The 19,622-nt window shown below is 50.7% G+C and overlaps 1 protein-coding gene across 2 annotated transcripts in view; it reads left to right on the forward strand.

The window, feature by feature from the left end:
• Positions 1 to 2,502: 2,502 nt before the first annotated feature.
• SLC6A1 (solute carrier family 6 member 1) overlaps positions 2,503 to 19,622 on the forward strand; it is a 41,592-nt gene continuing 24,472 nt past the window's right edge. The window contains exon 1 of one of the 2 annotated variants that reach the window (XM_053668945.1): positions 2,503 to 2,597. The gene's annotated coding sequence lies outside the window, so the exon portion shown is untranslated. Of the gene's footprint in view, positions 2,598 to 3,036; positions 3,212 to 19,622 lie in introns of those variants that run through there. The other variant, XM_053668944.1, reaches the window with a different exon arrangement.

The raw sequence follows: 19,622 nt of genomic DNA on the forward strand, positions 1-19,622 counted from the left end.
TTTTTTAGATTAAATACATGTATCTCAAAAAGAAACTGTACATCATGCTATAACTAGAAGATCAGTATTACTTGCCAGAAATAGGTCTCCATTAAAATAAACACAAGGACAAATGAGCAATGCATTCAATTCTAACTAGAAATTATTGTCTACCAAGGCTGGAGTCCTGAGGCTCATCTCTCTTATTTAAAATGGGATTAGTACATGCTCTTAAGAGGTGTTGAAGACAAAGTAGCACTAACCTGAGACTTGCTCATGGACAGAAATCACAAGGATGTTATAGGCAGATGAGTACGAAAGAGCTTCTGCACGCCACGTTATTCTACTGCACTGAAAATTATCCTGGCTGCCACCAGTGGCTGTTGGCCCACATTTTGGGAATCCTGCTTAACAGAACCCACCACTCTAGCCCACGAGGAACATGTGAGTTCTCTGAAAGGCTTTAGCTTGGCTTTTGGGAAGGACACAGAGGCCCTGCATGCAGCTACCACAATTTCACAGCGTAGTGTCTCTTCTCTGAAGCCCCACTGCAGTTCTTAAAACTCAACTAATATGAGTTCGTTGTTTGAAACTATTTCCCTGGTAGAATAATGAGGTCCCCATCCCTGGAGATGTGAAGACAGATACTGGACAGTCATGGAGGCGTGGGGAGGTGGGCAGGGAGCCGGGAATGTTGAGGAGACAATCCAGCATCAGATGGTCACCCTACGAAACCGCCCTGACAGCCAGGCTTTGCTTCCATATGTAGGCAAAATACATTTAGAGCAATGAAAATGGAGGGAAATTAACTTCTGAGCAGAAATAAGAAAAACAAAAGAGATAAATTCTCTGTGAGGCTATCTGGGAGACCTAAAGAAAGGAAGGAGGATGGAAATGGATATTATTATTCCTTTATATAAGTAATGCTTTATATATCTTAACCCAGTACTAGATTCAGCAGGACTATTTTGGTTGTAAGCAACATAAAAAGAATTCAGACTTGCTTTAGTGGCAAAAGAAACTTAAGGAAATTTAAATAACTAAACAGCCTTCAGGCATGGCTGAACCCAGGGACTCAAATAATATTCACTGGGCATTAAGCTTCTGTTTGACAATAATTTTAGCAAAATTCCCAGGGAGAGTTCTTATTGACCCAGCATATGTCACATGTTCCCCCCATTACGGTCATGGTAATTAATGAGTTCCAGGTCACAGGCCCACCTCTGGAAGCAGGGAACCCCATCCAGCCACATGAATGTGAGTGGAAGAGGGGAAGTTCCCCATATTAAAACTGAGGTTCTATCCCTTAAAGAAGTTGAAATGAATATCAAGCAAGTGAAAAATAGCTTCCATCTTTGCTAACTTCATACCTTTGCTCAAAGCTGTGCCCACATCTCCATTCAGATGGCTCCTACTCATCCTTTGGACCACAAATGGTTCAAATGGTACTTCCTTGAAGAAACCTTTCCTGACCATCCCAAATTGGACTGGGAGCCCCTGAAATGTGTGGCCCTGGCAGATCTTGTCACCCGGGGCTTGTGTGGTTATTTGACAAAAGCCTGTCTCTCGCGCTGGTGCAGGACCACCCTGAGGTCTGCGGCCTTTCTGTCTTGCCCACTGCTGTGTCTCCAGAGCCTAGGGCAGTGCCTGGGAACTAGAAGGCGCTCAGTAAATATTCATGTGAAGTACGGGTAGAGGTCACAAAGACCTGGTGACCAGTGAGGGGGGAGGAATGGATGGGTCAAAAAAGAAATAAAGATTCCATGCTGTGGCCGAGAGTGTGGGGAAAGACACCAGAGAATACTGGGTGACCTTGGGGAGCACTGTGTGTTGTGGGACCCCAGGAATGATGATCAGAGTGTGGAGCTAGGTGGGGGGCGTGGGAAGTCAATTGGCAAATGCCACCCGTGGGGACAAAGAGAGGAGGTGAAGAGTAGGTCCAGACTGGAGAGAAGAAATCTTTTCTGTGAGTCCTTAGGGGATACAAAGAGAAAAGCAGTCATGGCCCCATTCCCAGGAGCATTTGTGAAAGGAAGATGTGGCCAGGACTTAGCAAGGGGAAGGGAGGGAGCCCTCAGACACTAGGCTGGGACTGGCTGGGAGAAGGGCTTCTTTGGGACAATTGTCAAACCTTAAGAACTGGAACAGAAGAGGGTGTCTCTGGTTCTGCTGTCATCCCTGGGTGTTTTTTCCAGGCTGTGTTTCCCTTTTCTGTTTATCCATCTGTCCATCCAAAACACACATAGCCATTTGTGTCTCTATGATCAACCCCTGGCAGCAGATGGGGAGTCCCTTCCAACTCACCCCTCCCTGCCACAGCACACACTCAGCCTGGTCCCAAGAGGCTGTTAGCTCCAGGCCGAAAGCTGTGTTCCCCTTGCAATTGACAGGGGAGGTTGCTGGGGAGGAGAAGGGGGGCAGAGAGGAGGCAGGAACCCACCCCACACCCACACTGAGGACCCTGTAACATACAGAGATGAGGGGGACAGAGAAAAAAAGAACAAAAAGACCAACAGAAGCAGACTTACGAGGTGGAAAGAGAAAAACCAAGAGAGAAATCCATGTTGAAAGGGAGTGGGAGACTGAGACCAAGACAGCCTGAGGACCCCAAAGCCAAGGTAAGGACGAGGGCAGACTGGAGGGTCAGGGAAGAGTGAGAGAGAGAAGGAAGGGAGCGTGGAGCCAGCCAGACAGAAGAGAGAGTTAAGAGAGGCAGTGGGGAAAGAAGAGAGAGAAGAAAGGAGAAAGGGGAGAAGCAAGGGAGACGTATTGGGGGACATGGGAGAAAGAGGGAAGATGGATAAGAGAAGGACGGCAGTAGGGATGAGGGAAAGGACGGAGGCTCCAGGCGTAGACGCTGCGAGGGAGCAGCTGGGAGCGCGGCCCCTGTGCCGGCGGCCGGGGGGCGGTGGGAGGTGGGCCCGCGCCGGGGCGCGAGGCGCGGGCAAGCGCCTCCCCAGGTGGGCGGGCTCCTGCGCGGCGGCCACGCCCCCGCCCGCGCCGCCCGCCCCTCCGTCCCGCGCTCCCCCGCCGCCCCCCTTCCCCGCGTCCCTCCGCCCGCCCTCGAAAGACCGAGCGAGCGGCGAGGTTGCGGGCAAGCTGCGCGGAGCGGAGGAACCGAGAAGCTGGGAGCGCAGCGCGGACCGTGCGGAGAGCGGCCCCGCGCCCGGAGCTCCGGGAGTGGCCGAGCTGCCCGCGCAGCGCCCGCCGTGCCGCGCAGCCCGGGCCGCAGGTAGGAACGGACGGCCGGCGTCGGGGCGCGGGGCGCAAAGCCCGGGACAGTCGGCGCGGGACAGCCAGGCGCCCCGAGCCGCCGCGGTGGGCCTGGCGGGGTGGTGGGCGGACACCCGGAGATTCTAACCCCGCACTTCGCCTCGCCTGGGGCCACGTGAAGGATCCAGAGCGCCGCTCCGCCCGTCGACCATGGTCCCGACCATTCCCTAGGGAGGCTCGGAGGGCAGGGGACTCGAGGGAGAGTCACCAGAATCGCATGTCCTTTCCTCGTCGCGGGGCGGCTTGGACCCCCGGGTTGGCCCCGGACTCTGCTGGAGCCGTCGAAGCGTCGCGTCCATTCCCCAGGGGGTAGTAGGGGACCCAGGAGTGAATGTTTGAGGGACCATGCGCCACTTTTCTCTCTCAGAGTCAGCTGCGTCGAGATAGAGCAGTGCCCATCATTTATTCTCCAAAGGCTGAGGAGGCCAGCGACTTGGGGGACGGGACCCCTCCTCCCTATCCCAGGGCAGCTCCAGCTCTCAAGAAATGTTGGCTGAGAAGCGCACCATGGCTTGGGCTGAGCGCACACAAGCTCTGGCTGCTCTCCCCTCTCCTTTCCCCTAAGGGATGTGAGGTGAAGGGGCTCCACCGGAGGTTTTAAGGACTGTGTCCCTTTGCCTCCAGGGCACCGCTCTCACCTTGTCTTGTGTTCTGGCATTTACTCCCCGGGGGATGGCGACTGTGCCTGCTATGGCTGCCCGGAGGCAAAGACCATCAGGTCGCCACATACCCCCACATCCCCACGGCTGGCAACCACAGATGCCCTGTCCTCGCTTGGCTTAGTCTTCAGACAAGGAGCTCAGACCTGGCAGCTCTCCCCCGTCCCCCAACTGAGTCTCTGAGCTAGTATCCTCCCAAAATAAACGTGACCCTAAGGAGAAAATTGGATTTTAAAAAGCCAAATGATAACACCCCATTTCTTCCTAATGTGAGGCTGGAGCTTTACCTTCCTGTCTCTGGAAAGCTCAGCCTCATCCACATGAACAACTGGCAGGGGGAGGGGGTGCTGAATAAAATGGCTCCTGAGCTTTGGTGACACCCCCAAATCAGAGACTGTCAGGCTATGCAAGTGGACTTTGGAACTGACCTTCATTTTTCTGTGACACCAGGTGGGTATTTGGTGAGAGAGCGGGTTGTCGGGTGCTAGGTATTGCCTAGCTTCTCTCTTTGGGAACTTTGGGGAAAATGTATTCATAATGGAGCCTGAAAAGGCTACCTCAATTCCCAAATTTTAGAACAAAGGAGGTCAGTGGGACTACAGGCTTCTCGCACCCTCTGTCTCTCTCTGGAGCAAGGAGTGGGAGGGACCTTTTCCCAGAGCAACCAGGGCAAAATGGCTGAGTCTCTCCTGAGCCTCAGATATAAATTGTGAGGCAGGCAGCAAACAAAGAAAGCACTCTCTCTCTCCAGCAAAGCACTGGCTCAGAGGGCCAGTCCTTGAAGGACAAACAGTGAGTTCAGCGGGACACACTGCCTGGCTTGTCTGGCATAGCATCTGCAGAGTGGGGCGATCCCTAAGAGCCACACAGGAGAGAGGCAGCTGCCTGGGAGAGAAAGCGGGAACCGTCTTTCCTAATGTGTGACTGTGCCAGCACTGGAAGCGTGGTAAGAAGTAGGTCCCCTAGGATCTCAAGGTGGGGCTGGGAGGTGCTTCTGAGGGCCAAGGAGTTAGGCAACTCAGAGGGTAATAACAAAGAAAAAGACCAAGTCCATCAAAGCTGAAAGAAGCACAACAGCTGTTGCCCCCCGAATTTTACATGCCTGGCAACCAGGAGCTCCAAAGCCATGAATTTGTTTACACATGGCCCAGCACACAGTGGGCACTCAGGAAGTGTCTTAGAATAAAGCCAGCATGGATGGAAGGTGGACCTACCTACAATATATACCGGTGCAATTGAGCCATCTGAGACCATGACCAGGAATGAGCCCTGGATGGGTTGGACTTGAGCTAGGGTACTGACATTTTCTGGCCAGGTGACCTTGGGGAGGTTCTTGTCCCCGCTGGAAGGAAGGAATGGAGTACTGAAAGCTTCCAATGTGCCCAGCTTCCTCAATAACCTTGTGCAGCAGGTACAATTCTAATCCTCCACTGCAGAGGTAAGGAAACTGAGGTTCAGAGAGGGGAAGTGACTTTCCCAAGGTCACACAGCAAGACGAGGTAGAGCAGGGATTTGAACCCGAACTTCTAATTTCCCAGCCAACACTTGCATCATTGCTGCTGAGTCTCTAGACGTAGGTCTTCACCTCCACAGAGTGATGTGGTGGGGTGATGGGACTTGATGACTGACAGTGAGGCCCCTCGGGTCTGCCAGCAGGCTGCTCCTCTACCTTGCTGGCACGTGGTAAGAGCAACGTGAAATAAAGAATGAAAGCCAAGCAGCTTCTCGCCGTCACAAAGAGACACTTCCTGTCAGTGGAGATAGAGGTGTCCCAAACCACTTGGAACTTGGGCACACCTTTTTCCTCTCTCTTGCTTGTGTGTGCATCACAGTCTGAGTGCCAGCCCCTATCTGTTAAGCCTTGCCTGCCGCCTCAGGTCCCCTTCTTCCCAAAATAAATCCCCTTTGTCCTTGGGAGCGGGTGGGATGCCCAAGCTCGTCCCTGTCACCTGGCCCGAGGTGTACTCAGCTTCAGGCCTGTCTTTGCCCATGTCAGAACTGCCCCTTCAGTTCAACCATGCAGTCACCCCAGCCTCTCTGTGCCCAGGGGATGGTGGGCAGAGCACAGCCCTTGGTGTGATGAAAACAGCCTTGAGTTGACTCCAGTGGCGAAGAGCAGCAAGGCCCCCTCTCAGGAAGGATTTCATCAGACACTTGTCCACTGCCCTGTGGCATTTCTCGGCTCCAGCTCCGCAAATGGGCCCAGCGTCAGGAGTCCCTTTTATCACCTTTCTCCCATTCTCTGAAGGTCACTAGGAGGTAGAGGGAAAGAAAGGCGCTAGAATGGGCGAAAGGGTAGGAGGCTAGATGTGGACTCCAAAATAGGGCTTTCCAGGAAATGTGCCCCAGTGAGCTTTATGAACTTCCAGCATGTTCTGTTGGAGCTCACCTGAAGCCTTCAGGAGCCAGGAGAAGGGGATGAGGGAGTAAGTGGGGAGCCAGCTAACAGCAGAGACAAGGGTTGCCTGGCACAGGCTGTAGGTGTGAACACAAGCTGTGATATTTCAGTGCAGGCTTGGATTCAGTCATGAACAGGGAAAAAAAGCCCACTCAGTATTTTTCCAATGATAATATCAACAATAATAATAACTAACCATTATCGGAAGTTGATGATTTGCTAGGGAATGTGGTGTGTGCTTTACTTAATGTTATTGCATTTAATTTTCACAAAACCCTACGAGGTATGTAGTGGAATTGCCCCTGTGCAGATGAAGAAACAGATAAGGCAAGAGGTTTGGGCGCTGGCTGCATGCAGGGTTGCTGGGCTTCTCGATGGCCCTGGAGCCCCAACTCAGTCACAATGGAAAAGTCCCTGGTGTTGTCACTTAGCAAGGACTGTGGCCCCCCCATTTAAGGAGCTGCACAGTTAGAGAGCACGTCCCATCCTTTTCTGTCCCTGGAGCTTTTCCAAAGCTCTGAAAGGCCCATAGCAGGACAGCCATTGTTTAATAACCGGGGAAGCTGAGGCCCAAAGAGATGAATTGTACCTAGTGTCCCTCAGCTGCTAAGTTGCAGAACTGGAGTTCGCACCCAGTTGCCCAGCCGGTTGCCATATATCTGTGACTTAGACTTTAAATTCATTTAAAACCTGTGTTGACGTTGTACACCCAGGTATCTTTCCCTCGTTCTTAGGCATCCCCACTTTGTCATCACCCTTTGGCTGTTCTGGAAGCCACTGAGAGTGGCCGACAAAGCCATCAGCTTCATTTATCGTGATCTGACATGACATGGAAGTGGCTTCCGATTTGATGCAAGCGGCCTGCAGCGAAAGGCCTTCTATTTTTACATTTCTCACAAATTGGAAATTACAAGGAGTCCAGGTCTTGCAAAGCAATTGGCTGTGGTGCTCTGAAAGTAGGGGGTGTGCAGCTAGGTGGAACTGGCCACATTAGGGGTTCAGGGGCCCTCTTGGGTCTGACTCTTGGCAAAAGGGGCCCCCAGCTTCCTGGGCCGGATGGGATCCTGGCACACAGGCCAGGTTGGAGGATGCTGCCTCGGACAGTGGCCTGCAGCTCTGCCCACCTGTCAGCTGCATAGTGTCTGCAAGATCAGTGTCACATGCCAGCTCTTGAGATAACTGAGCCCTGGCCAGAGAGACATTCAAGGTCAAAGATGCCCTGAAAGACATTGACAGCAGGTTGCTCTCATGGCCTTATTGTTTGGTGAGGAGGTTCTGTACAGGGGGAGGGCAGAAGCCACAAGGAAGTAAGCAATGACATTTGGTATCAGTGTTGCTGTTTGCTGGGATATAGGGCTTATAACAATATTCCTGGACATCAAAACGGTACTTTACAGTTTGCAGGAAAAAATATGCTCTTGCAGCTCTTCTTTGTTTTGATCCTGTATGAAGAATTCCAGGGAAAGAAAATACAGTCTTTTATATGCTGAAGAAGAATCTTTTTTCAAACAAAAAATAGACATTTTTAAAGCTAGTTTTCTCATAAAGCTAAGATCAGAATGACCTTGACTCAAATAAGCCTCTTTACACACACGTGAGTACATGCACACTTAACATTTATGTAGAATTTCATTAAGTGCTTTCTCAATTGAAGTGTGCAATAGCCCTGGTAGCTCCAAGTGAAATATGTTATTACCATTATCTCCATCTTTTGGATGGAGAAACTGAAGCTCAGGGAGCCCTGAATGCCCTTATCCCTGACCTCTGGTTTCCCAGCTGATAGGAATCACCTTTACTAGGTCCAAATATAAGTTTGCCAGGTAGCCCCTTGAGAAGGTGCCTGGACTAGCTGGGATCTGTAGGGAGCAGAGAGCCGAGTGCACAGGGATGGAGTCTGCAGGGGAGTGTGGGGAGGCACAGCCTGAGGTTTAGGAGAAAAGGGCCATGGCATCTTACCTGAGCTCTGGCCGGCGGCAAAGGTGTCTTTGCCGTGGTGGTGGTGTGTGGGTAGAAAGGAAGGGATGATTCTCTCAGACACACATGCAGGTTCACAAATGTGCTTATCTAGATGGATTTGGGTGAAAATGAACACTAAGGACCCTGCAAGATTGTCTAGAAGGATCTGAGGGCCTTGATAACCAGGAAGGTATAGGAAAGTGTTCAGACATGATCCTTAGAACACTGGGCCCCCTGGAGGAGGGGGCAGTGTGGTGCCGAGCTGTGTCCAGACAAGAGGGTGGAAGGGGAGGGGAGTGGAATGGAAACCACTCACCCCGACAATGACCTCACCTTCCCCCTGCCCTTGAACTGCTATCTGTGCTGAAGACTGAAATATCGCAAGTTTTAGGAACTGACTTCTGGGGTGCTGGGGGAAGCAGGGATACCTGAGGGTTTGATGTGTCCCTTGTCTGTGTGGCCAGCCTGGCCCTGACCACCAAGTATGGAGAGCCTGCTGGGCACCAGGCCTGGGCTTCCCGAGGCTTGTGAGAACAGTGCCAGGGGATGGGTGCCACTGTCCCCACGGGCAGGAGGACCACCCTGAGGCCAGGGGAGGTGGAGCTGCCAGCTCTGGGTTGCCCAGCACACTGAACAACTGGATCCCCATGCTGAGCTCCATCCTGCAATCCAGCCTCACTGCTGCCTGAACCTCTTTGCTCCCACATCAGATGTTTCCAGAGCTTGAGGTCAAGAACTCACCTATGATTAAAAAACAGAAGTGGGCTTGGGGGTAGGGAAGAAGTCTTACTGGAGAGTATCCTGTGACAATAGAATTTGAATGCATACATGTATTACATGTACACGTTTAATAAGTTGGTTTGGCAGGGTAACCCAAATAATCAGATGTGTACAAGCCCCAGTTTTGAGCTTGACTGTGACCCAGACACTGAGTGGGGCACTTTCCAAGCAGTGTCCCAGGATCCTCAATAAGGAAACTGAACTCGTGCAGTTGTCCACGGTGGCCCCTGGCTCTGCGGCAGAGCTGCAACTCAGACCCGGGTCTGCAGGGCCCCAAGGCCTGGGCTTGCAGACCCAAGAAAGAAGTGGGACAGCAGCCTCCAGTCCAAAAGCCTGAGCCTGCTGGGGGTGGTGGTCAGGGTCCTTCCCTTCTCTGAGCTTTGTGTTCTCAGTCCATAAAGCCAAGGGGTTTGGGCTGGACAGGACAATCAGCAGTTCCTGGCATGCAAACAGGGAAAGGGAGGCTGCATGCCCCACTTCCTCCTCCATTTCCCCCTTAATAGCCTCCTGAGACTAATGACTAGGGAAGATAAGAGCCCTTTCTCAAATGGCAGTGAATGCCACTAATGACAGTGCAGATGTGGCACTGTTAATTATGCCACGAGTATTAAATGAGAATGCCAACCCCAGAGGAGTTAAATAGAACCACTGGGCCACAGTGGCTATGCCTAGAAGTGGTGCCATCATCGCAGGCCAGGGCAGACCAACCCCCTCCCTCGGAGCCAGACAAGTCACAGAGGCTCGTTCATACCAGTCTCACCCCCGGCACTGGGTCTGCAGCAGTTTCTTGGAGCTGGGGACACCAGTTGCTACTCTGGGGAGATTGTCCGTCAGGAGCAAACGTGGACAAACAACTCTACAAAATAAAAATTTGAGCACCTACTGTGTTCCAGGCCCTTCTGTGGCTCATGAAGACAAAGCAGGCATTGTTTCTGCTTTGAAGAGCTGCTCACAGTGAAAACCATAAATTTCCTAAGAGCAGAAATGCTGTGTCTTCTGGGTCTCCAGCGCCCAGCATCATGGAGGACACATAGTAGGTACTTACCTCTTGCTTTTGATTGTGTGACTCCTTAAGTGAGAGCCAGAGGCCACATAGGTGGGAGCTGGAGCAAGGTCATCTGTAGGCTGAGTGGGGCAGAGGGACAGGGCAGCGGACTGGCTCTCTTCTCTGGGCACCACCGACTTGGCCTTTCTGGATGTCTGGACTTTTTACTTGCTGGGTAACCACAGACAACCCCTTTGCCCTTTCTGAGCCTCAGTTTGCACATCTGCATATTGGGCAGAGTGAGGGCTGTGATGGGTGCAAGAAAATCTGTCTCCTACCCAACCCAGCCCTGAACATGGAGGGTCACAGAGATTGTGTTCATGTCTGAAAAGTGACATTTTGCAGGCAAGTCAGCGGAAGGAGAGAGTGCAGTCACCAAAGGCAGCTTCTGGTTCTTCTTGTGGACTTGAAATGTCACTCAAACCTCGAAGCCCTCTTCAGTAGCTCTGTGTTCCTTTCCTCTCACTTCCTGGACCTCAAAGGCTATTTCTCAGGTTTTTCTAGGCCAGAGAAAGCCACAAAACCCACCCATTTCGGACACCTCTGCATTACAGATGGGTAAACCAAGGCCAAGAGAGCAGTCCCAGGCCCATGGGTACAATGACCTAGAGCTTCTAACCCCTAACCCAGTGCTTTTCCTCCTGCCCCAAGTCAGCCCAGATCCACTGTTGAAAAATTATTAAATAGAGTTGGTGGAAGGACTCTGGTTGCCATGGCAACGGAGCCTGTGTCCTCCGGAGATAATGGCGTTGTACAAGGCGGAGTGATGTGTGTTGAATGCTGATTCAGGAGCTGCTGGAGCAAGGGAGAGAGCGGAGGGGACTGTGTCTAGGGTTTGAGATTCCCCATAAAGGATGCTTGGGGCTGGTGGGGCTGGGAGTAGGTGTGAGGAAATGGCTTTGTCCAGTTTCGTCCTTCCTATGACCTTGGCAGAAAGGGATAATCACCTTCACTTTCTTCATGGAGGCACAAAGTGAAATGAAGAGAGGTAAAGTGACTTTTTCCCCAGATCATGCAAGCACGCCAGAAGTGAAGGTGGGATTTAAACCACAAACTACTGCTGAGGATTGGGGGTGGTGGGGAAGACTGGAAAGGGACACTGTGAGGGGGAGGGCGGATGGCGGCATCAGGACCCAGAAGGGAGCCAGCTCTGAGCACTGTAACCTCTCTAAAGACTGTTAAGGAGAGTTCTTACCGAGATCTGATGGGCCAGGAGGGACCATTCCAGCACAGGAGGGATGGGGAAGCAGTACAGCAGGGTAGCTCCAAACCTCAGCTTTGGTGCAAAGTCAAAGCCACTTCCTAGCTGTGTGACTCTGGGGAAGTCATTTCACCTCTTTGAGCCTCAGTGTGTTTATATGCAAAATAGAGGTAATAGACTACCTCTTAGGACTTTTGTGAGGTAAGGTAGGTAGACCATCAAGCCCCAACCGTGCATTGCTTCTAATTTGCGGGGTTGGAAGAGTGGAACGGCTAAACCAAGACATGCTCTGGCCGAGTGGCTTAGTTGGTTGGAGCATTGTTGTTTACACCAGAAGGTTGTTGGTTCACTTCCTGATGCTGGCACATACAGTACCTAGGTAACAGATTCAGTCTCCAGCTGGGACACATACAGAAGGCAACTGATCAATGTTTCTCACATCAATGTCTGTCTGTCTGTCTCTCTCTCTTTTTCCTCCTACATCTCTGACTGCCCCCTCTAAATCCAGTAAACATGTCCTTGGGTGAGAATTAAAAGAATGACAAACAACAGGCTCTTTATTCCAGGCTGGTGAATATCAGAATGAACAGCCCTCATCACCAAAAATATGCATAAATATTTTTTGCATTCGAAAAACGTGATTGATGTACCTCCCTGCAAATGAACTGTCCCTAAAAGTGTATGTGCATACCACACTAAGGGAAATTGTTTTTCAATCTGTGGTTATCCAAATGACTCCACACTGCAAACGCTTTTGGAAAATACTCTCACCCACACACCTTCATTTCTCGCTCCTGCACAGCTGGCACAGTAGATTTACTTCCCTGCTCGGGAATTGGAGAGCATGGGGTTAACACCCTGAGAAACCCCGGAGTTCATCATTTGCATGCTGGCAGAGATGTGATGAGAGCTGGCAGACAACCCCATTCCATTCTGGAAGCAGAAAGAGGGTGCTGGACTCAGGCCTTTGGCTGTTTCAGAAGCAATGGCGAGAGCTGGGGTCCTGACCACTTGGAGGCAAGCAGCCATTTTGTTTGTTTCCGCAAACCTGTCTGTGCCAACCCACCCCTGGAGATAGCAACCTGTTTCTGGATTCCAGGAGGGGACGGCCATTTGTCCACTGCCCGTCCCGGGGCTGGATGACAGGGTGGGAGGCTGTGAGCCTGAGACCATGCCACGAAGCCGGGAGAAGCGTCGGGACGAATGAAGGCAGTTGAGGTTTACCCAGGGTTTGAGTGAATGTGCTGCTCACAGGATAGGCACGCCACACGTCCACTTTGGGAATGGTGTTTAATAAACACTTTGCTCCCAGAATTTGATTTGGTCAGCCTTTCCCATTGACTCCCATCATTCCCTTATACTGATTGCCTGTAGCTTAAGGTAATTTTGGCATTCTACCCTGGACTTTCCCCTACAGCTATAAAAAAACAAAAACAAAAACAAAAACAAATAATGATAGACCTAATCTGGTTACTATCGCCAGGTAGCAAGTATTTACTGTGTTCCAGGTGGTGTACATTATAACCACTTTACGTATTCTCCCATTTAATCCTCACAGCAGCCCTAAGAGTAGATACTATCACCTTTGTCTGAGAGAGATTGGTGACTAACCTTCAGTCACACAGCACCTGAACTGAGACTCAAAACCAGATTTACTTACCCTGGCCAGGTCGCTCAGTTGGTGAAGCGTCATCCCCATACACCAAGGTTGCCGATTTAATCCCCAGTCAGGGCACATATGAGAAGCACTCAGTGAATGCATAAATAAGTAGAACAACGAACTGATGCTTCTCTTTCTCTCTCTCAAAATCAATTAAAAGCAACAACAACAGGTTTCATTTCCTCTAGGCCAGTGCCTGTAGCTACTGCCTTGCTCTGTCTGCCCCTATAATGGCTCGTGACAAATAGTCTGTGAATACCCCTGGAATTTGTCGATTGTGCATGGAACTTGAGAAAACTGCTCAGTAAAAATTTCACTTTCCCCAAATGGGTAGGTTATTCTTGCTACGTGGAGTGTTTCGCTTTATAAAGAAGGGAGGGTGCCTACTGCAAAGGTTCTTTTTGAAAGCTAAGTGGATGAATCAAGAACAGATGCATCAGGCGCATTGGCTGAAGTGAGCATTCATTCAGTCTTTTAAAAAGGAAATGAGCTTTCTCTGGTGGGAAATATTTGAGAACCTGGAATCTGACCCTTAACTGACTCTAAAAATATACTCCCTCATTCTTGCAAAGTGTCCTAAAGTGGTTCTCTGGACATTTTTTTTTCAATATAACTGAGCTGATATTAAGATAACAGTAGGATTTGTTGTTTCCCAAATATAAAATTATAATACTGAGTGAGCTTTTATAAACATAACTCCCCCCAAGATTTTTGCATATCCTCCTAAGGAAGGGGCAGTACTAACCTGTTCCTTCTACACGGCTTAGAGAAAGAGCTCTCTGGGTTGCATCGCGTATGTTAGGATTGCAAACTCAAAGGCCATGGAGGGCCAGGCAGGTTGAAGAACCAAGTAAAGTGGTTGGGAACAAGATGGCAGTCATGGTAGGGCTTGCAGTAAGTTGGAAAACGTGTGCCCGCAAAGCATACGAACACATGTTTTAAAATTCTAAGCTGATGCCACTCAACCAAACACAGGTAGGACCCGTTTGGCCACTAGTTTGAGATCCCTGGTAGCTCTGCTTGCGGCTTTGTGTGACCTTGGTCCAGACAGTTTACCCTCAGGGTGTCAGCGCACTTGTCTCTTGAATGGGACTGACAGTCTCCAGAGCTGTGGAGAGGAGGAAATAGAGTCCAGGTGTGGACACTTGGTCAGGAACCGTGGACACGCCAGGGCCACTGTAACTGAAGTGCCATTCTGTGACACGGAGGCCGCTTTCCACTTGGGTTGCGTGTCTGCGTGTGATTTATTACAGGTTGTCATTTAGTTCAGCCAGTCCCTGCAGTGTTAAGTTGTTGTTTTTTTCCCCCAAACCTGAGATCTTAAAGGGCCTTTATCCTAATGACCTTCAGAGCCTTGCAATTGTATCTTGAACAGGAGAGAAGTTATTTAACTTCCTGGTTTTCTTTCAAGTGTGTCTTAAAAGGCAGAAAGTGATTTCAGAGAATGCTAGGTGGTCATCAGGTCACTTTTATTTTCTGCTCTGAATTGATCCTTTCTGGCCTGCTGAGCCAGGGGCCTTGGTAGAGGCCTCCCCTGGACCGGAAATGCTTCAGAATTCCCCGCACCAGCCAGGAGAAGGTGGGAAGGAAGAAGCAACCTGTACCAGGACTGAGAGGTCCGGAGGCTGGAGACCTCGTCCTGTCCCACTGTGGGTTTCCCGTGCTCCCGGCTCAGGTTGTATTCTCAGTTAGTGCCTTGGGCCCTCCTTGGAAGGCTGAGACTGATGGGCTTACCCACCTAAAATCCCAGTAGAATGAATGGAAGGAAGTCAGTGAGGAGGCCCTTCCACCTGGGTTTCAATCTCAGCTCTTCAGCCACTTGTGAACTTAGGCTCCTCCAACCACAGATTTCTTATTACTACAGCGTGGGCTCCCTTCCTCCCTGGGTTCTCCCAGAGCTTCAGTGAGATCACAGAATATCTGTGTTCCTTCTGTGTCCTTTTCCCTGCCAGTCAGCTGCTCTCCCTGTCTTCCACTCTCCTTCTCTCGCCATTTTCTTCACTCTCCTTTTTCCTTCCTCCTTCCCACTTTCCTCAGTTCCCCCCTCCCCACTCCCAAGCATCCATGAAGGGGCCCTAAACTCCTCCCTCCAGCTGCACCCACAGGAGCTGCAGTGTCTGCTCTGGTGCCGGCCCAGGAGTTGCTATCTGGAGCTTTCCCTGCAGGAAGCAGTCGAGAGCCCACTCGCGTAGTGTGCTCATCTCTTCACAATCCCGTGACCTCATGGTGGTAGCCAGAACCGGCTGTGGTGGGAGCGTTCACACCACAGAAATCAGCAGCTGCCCCAAATCTGGCTTCTTGTTTGCTCTGGTGAGAGCTCCTTGTGCCAGCACGGCACTGCTTTGGACACCGCCTTCTCCAAAAGAGACATGTCTCCAGGACTGGTAACAACAACGACCCCGTCACAGACATAGGAACTCAGGAGAGCACGTTTGCGTCTAGCACTGTTTGAGCTGCTACAGGGAAGCAGCGGCAGTTGAAGACCCAGGTCCTGTTCATACAGAGTTGACAGTGTAGGTGGGTATATAGGATGAATTAGCCATTAGGAGAAAAGCCAAGTTGTGTAGAGGGACCAGGCCTTCCCATGGCTCCCACCATGGTACCAGCTCAGGCCCTCCCACCCCCTCCCACTCACCCACACAGCTGCCAAATCACTATTCGAAGAAATCTCCCTACCTGAAAGGCGCCGGTGGCCCCAGACTCCCCTGTCCCGATGCCCACAGTGGACAAGGGCCTTTAGAAGCATGGGCTTTGGAATCAAGCTGCTGCCTCCTGGACTGGGACCTTGGGAAAATTGCATTATGTCTTGAGCCTTATTTTCTGCATGTGTGCAATGGAGTTTTGTGAGAGTTAAATATGATCATCCATGAATGCATCAAACATAATAATCAGTCAATAAACGACCTGTATGATTACTATTCTATTACAGAGTACAACACCCCTCTGCTTGCTTACATTCAAAGCCTTTTATTTGCTACCGATCATCTCCCTGTGAGTGCTAAATCACCCCAGATTCTAGCCAACCAACCTAAGCACCTCACCATCTCAAAATGCATTGCGCATTTTGCCCTGTTCACTCTGCCTGGAATGGACCAGAAGTCAAGAATTTTAGTCCTGCTTCAGTAGCTGTGATTATAAAAGGAATGTCTCTACTTCTGTCCCGTTCCCATCAGCCCAGTGCCCTCCTCTCCTGGTTGCTTGCTGAAACCCAGACCCCCTGGGCAGGGTGCCATTTCTCCTCTGGGCTTCAGGAGAACTTATCATGCGGATGTTGGTTTCATCTCCCAGCTGTCCTGAGAGCTCAGTGGCAGCAAAACTCAGACTCCAGCTACATCTTTATCCCCTGCACCCAGCGTGGGACCTGGCTCCCTGGAGGTGCACCGGCAATGTGGGTTAGATTGGATTGGATTGAGTTGAAAATTGCCGTGACAAAGCGAGGTGCTCAGTAAGGCACTGCAGACAATTAGGAGCGAGAACAGATGTTGGCAAACCACTGATCGTGTGAGCGAGACAACCAGGATGAGATGAGAACAAAGATAGAAGTTAGAAGATGCCCTAGAAGTCAGAGTCCAATTCTCCTTGCACAAGGAAGGAAAAGGCACAGAGAGGGAAAGAGACTGGTTCCAGATCACACAGCTAGCCTGTGGACTCTGGAGTCAAGCTACCTGCCCTTCCTGCTCTCCTGTCAGTCTCTGGAAAAGCCCTCTCCCTGCAGACAGGTCCTAAGGCTGAGCCTTCTGGCTGCTGCTGCACATAGGCAATGTTTGCAGTTGGAACAGAACTGGGGCCACCCCTTGGGGCTGGCTGCCTCCCGGGAGACTCTAATTAGAGTCCTGGGCCCAGGGGCCTGGTGAGAGCTGCTGGACCTAGATCCCATGTGACCTCTCACTGGCTCTCGGGATGCCTACAGGGCTTGCCCAATAGGACCATGCCTGTTCAGAGAGAGGGTCTAGTGCCAGCAGCCTTTCTTGGGCTTCTTAAAAAGAGCAGCAGACCTTATCCCTGTCAGGGTTTGTTTTGAAGGGAGTTGCCTGCTAGAAATGGGCCACTCATACACTCCCTGGAGGTGGGCTTGGGGGTGCCCCAGGCACCCCATAGAAATAGCACACTAGAGTGGTTAAGAGCATGGGCACAGGAGCCCGGCTGCCTGGGTTCAATTCTAACCCTGCTAGATCTTAGCTGGAAGACCTTTGGCAAGTCAGTTTATTTTCTGTGCCTCAGTTTATCCTTAAGTAAAACAGAGGTGGGTGATAATAGCAAGTTAATATAATAAGACATTTAGAGGCCCTGGCACATTAGTAAGTGCCCAGCTCACTTCCTTTCTACACGCTGAGCTCTCTTTTACTTTCCTTCTTTGTTAATGAAAAGTTGTAGATTTTTTTTAATGCAACCACAGAAGAAAGGGAACCAAGACTCCCTGATTTCTGGAGTTCATTTCCTCTTTGGATGGCTTTGTTGAGCTTTCAGCAATTATCAAGCTGATCTTTTTCACTCTGGTTGTTGGGGTGGGATATCCTTTAGCCTTCTCCTACATTCTGGTTTTGGAGGCACCCAGTGCACCAGACTTCAGGTTCTCAGAGGCTACAAGCAGAAGGAAAGGGTGGGAGCCTCTGTTTTGTTGGCCGTCGTACGACTGTGAGGCCAGGTGGACTGGTCTCTGTGCAGTCCGATTTCGCCCCACCCAGAACCCAGCAGGCAGGCCCAGACGGGTCGTAAAGCCACATTTAAGGCTTCAGAGACTTTCACAGAGGCCAGTATGGGGGAGGCACCTGCTGGGTGAGCAGACACCACCAGACTGTAATTCAGAGGGCCTGGGTTAAATCCCATGGGGCCCTGGGCAGCTCATTTGGCCTCTCTGAGCATCAGTACCATCATCGGCAAAATGGGACTAATAATCATTTTAGCTTTGCTGTATTTAGCACTTGCTGGGCCAGGCACAGTGCTAGAAAACTCAAATGTAGGTCTTGCAGTGTGTGAAGTGGTTACCGTTGGCCCTACTTCCTAATGAGGAAACAAACGCTAGAGAAAATAAGGAACTTACTTGAAAGTTACACTGGGGTGTTGTGAAGAGTAGGTATTCAATTAATGCTATTAAAAATGGGTCTGCATATTACCTCTCAGGCATGTAGAGGCAGCTGAGGGGTTTGCTCCAAGATGTGGAGCTGCTTTTCTTAATCTCTCAAGTAGGAGTGTGCAGTGGGCCAAGAGTTGGGGTGCTGAAGGTCTGTAAGGGTCATACCACTTGTGTGCCATGTGCCCTTGGGCCAGCCATCAGCTGTCTCTGTAGACTGCTAGTGTAGACCAGGCGTACTGGTGTGGCATGACCAGGAAGGAGGCTGCATAGCGCCTGGCCCCAAGCCCTACTGGCTGAGGGTCCCAGGATGAGAGCCTACCATCTCAACCTGCAGTTGTGCGTTTTGCTTGCAACTTGAACCCTGGCAAAGATCGACTCCTTGCCCCCAAATTGGGCTAAAGCCTCTGAGGCCTAAGTCCTGAGGCCTTGGAAACCCTGTCCAGCTGCCCCTTCTCCATTAGAGCACCTTCTCCAGGGAGTTTTCCCTGACCTCGGGGGCAATGCGTGACAAGGGCTGCCCACAGTACCTGCCCTCCACCTGTACAGTTCCAGCCTCCCTCTAACCTTCTGCACCTGATCATCAGCCATTAATTTGTCCTCAGATTCATATGATGTTTTCTCAATTACAAAGCTCTCCCATGGCCATTCATCTCATTCGGTGACACTCTAAGCTGCTATTTATTGAATACTTGCTGTGTGCCAGGCCTTCTGCATTCCCCGGCCTCTTTCCATGCATTATCTCGCTTCAGTTTCACAACAGTCCTATGAAGTGTTACAGGGTCGTATTTATAGATGAGGAAACTGAGACTCAAGCAAGCTCAATACCTAGCCCCTGAATCAAGATCCATGAAACAATCAAGGTCATCCCTGCCCAACAGCTTCTGCAGCTGCCACAAGCACCTGAATCACAGGACCTGGTTAACACGCAGACCATGATGCCATGGTCTGAAGGGGGCCCGAGGTTCCGTATTTCTAACAGGCTCCTTGGTGGTGCCAATACTGCCCCGCAGGGAACCACACTTTGAATAGCAAGCAAAGTCCTAAATCACTAAGCGATTTGAGACTCCTTTGCAATAGAATAGCCCCAGGCTGGCAAACCTCAGTTTCCTTATCTGTCAGATGGGTGCATTTGCGTTTAGCTTACAGAAATGGAACGAGGAGTGGATGTTACAGCACCTGTGAAATGCCTGGCACACAACACATATTCAGTAAATGCTGGCTCTTCTCCCTTGATAGGAGCTGGCATGGGTCTGGGTGCACAACAGATGCTCAATAAAGCTTTTTCCAATTGATTGGGCCCAGCATTTTTCCCTAAAGCAGAGAATAAACTGCATTTTATTTCCTCTTGGAATTAAGCCAAACCCAATATTAATTTTTTTCCTAAACTGCAGTTTCAGAAAGAAAGAAAAGCGAGTAGAGTAATTGCAGTCTGAAGCAACCCTCTGTAATTTCTGTAATTACAGAACAGAACAGGAGTAAAACAAAGCAGGAATGCGCACAGCATTATGGGAGGGAGTGGGGGCCCTGCTCTCAGGCCCACTGCTCTCTCCTGCCTCTCCAGCTCTTCATGACACCCCACTAGCTCCAAGCGGGTTCT

The sequence above is a fragment of the Artibeus jamaicensis genome, unplaced genomic scaffold, assembly GCF_021234435.1.
Source record: "Artibeus jamaicensis isolate MK-2021 breed Jamaican fruit bat unplaced genomic scaffold, CSHL_Jam_final contig_519, whole genome shotgun sequence".
Classification (NCBI taxonomy): domain Eukaryota; kingdom Metazoa; phylum Chordata; class Mammalia; order Chiroptera; family Phyllostomidae; genus Artibeus; species Artibeus jamaicensis.